The sequence below is a fragment of the Seriola lalandi genome, unplaced genomic scaffold, assembly GCF_002814215.2.
Source record: "Seriola lalandi dorsalis isolate HSWRI2012SDOR001 ecotype SW California unplaced genomic scaffold, Sedor1 jcf7180002054567, whole genome shotgun sequence".
Taxonomy (NCBI): domain Eukaryota; kingdom Metazoa; phylum Chordata; class Actinopteri; order Carangiformes; family Carangidae; genus Seriola; species Seriola lalandi.
In genome coordinates this window covers 316,210-317,857 of record NW_019525120.1, presented here as the reverse complement: position 1 = coordinate 317,857, position 1,648 = coordinate 316,210, and the positions used below count along the sequence as shown (strand labels likewise).

The 1,648-nt window shown below is 35.5% G+C and overlaps 1 protein-coding gene across 1 annotated transcript in view; it reads right to left on the bottom strand.

Annotated features, from left to right (window-relative positions):
* The window catches only part of LOC111662659 (olfactory receptor 51E2-like), an 8,866-nt gene that overhangs the window by 512 nt on the left and 6,706 nt on the right, over window positions 1-1,648 (bottom strand). The gene's annotated exons all lie outside the window — the stretch shown is intronic.

Sequence of the window (1,648 nt, the reverse complement as noted above, 5' to 3'; positions counted from 1 at the left end):
AACACTGGCTGACTTCATGTCTGACCTGTGTACAGTGGAAAATATACCTTCTTCACTAATCTCCAGAGATAACTTTCTACTCAAGAATAACCAGCATGAGCAATACAGTAATGAGCAGCACCCTATCACTGACATTAAAGACTTATCCATTGAGATTGGTTTATCATCTACCAACTTATCAGATGAAACAAACATCTAATAATTGTTGACCTCATAAACTCATAACTTTATCTCAACAGCAGGGGAACATTCAAAGTACGATAAATAACAACAGAAATGTAAATGTCCACATACATACTTGAATGATTTGACTGATAGTTTCATCTGTAAGTCAAACATAACCATTTTGAAACTGATTGTAATTAAAGTAGGCCGGTTTCATCGTTGTCTTTAGAAATATTAGGGATTTAAACAAATCTTTTTTTTCCCATAAGATTACATTAAAAATTCTGATTGTTATCTGCTCTTAGCTCCATGCATGAAGAGATCAGTCAATTGATTTGGGGGTGAAGACTTATTCTCATTTTGTGTTTTCAATTTTGGATGTTAACTGACCGTTCTGTTTTTGTCTGATTGTGACTTTTAATAAGGAATTGGTGAACAAATAGAAACATAATATAGCTGTTGGTTCGGTGCCAACACGCTTTCAGGACCACGGACAGAGACTAGATTTTACTGTGCTGATTAGGAGGCCGGTTTCATTGAGACAGCGGATTGACAGGCAGATATAACTCTATCATCATGGTTTTAGGAGGATGTGTAAAAATTAGTATTTTACTCGTAAATAGGTCAAATCTTGTTATTATTTGATATTTGTTCTATTTGTTTGTACGTAAGTATTGCTCACAACATCATTGAAAAGGGCGTTGGTTTGCATATGGTAGGGACATGGCCCTACCAATATTTGAGTGAACTGGTTCACACAGTTTGGAGCAAAGTCAGGCTACATCTCCAGGACAATTGATGTATGCTAGCATTTGATAGGTTGAAGGGGTGTGGACTATCTGGTTCTCAGTGTCAGTCAAAACCTCAAGCACAGTCAAAATTTTATATTTCAGAAGACTCCCTGTCCTCTATTGCCTGAACTCAAGGCACCAATAACTTCATGTTGTCTATGACAACACGTTTTGTACTTTATAGGTATCAAGAGTATGTAAGCAATACATAATAAATTAATCAGTCAGTAGCCAAATAGATTTAAAATGAAAACCTGCTTGCTACTTAACATCACCAGCCTTATTAGATTGTTAATACGGATGCATCCCTGGATTAGTAGCATTTTACTGTTGTAGCTCTGATCAAGGTGGAGCAGGGTTAAAATGCGAGATCAAGGGGAAAAGGGGGAACTGCAAAACTGCTAGTCACTACTAAATATAAAAATGTTGATGTTGGATGAAAAAATATTGTTTGATTTTTCTCTTTTCCATTAACAAGTAATTTCCTAAAGTTTACTTTTAGTCTTTGATCTTTTGCTGTGTATGGTTTTTATTTAAATGTAAATATGTATGTATCATAAGATCTAGATCTTATTGATCTGTGATCATCTATTGATGATAGACAAGAAAACGTGGTAGTCCCTTAGAGAGAACTCATGGCCACAGCGTAATCAGCTCTGTAGAATCTTTAATGGCACTGACTTAAAAGGTCA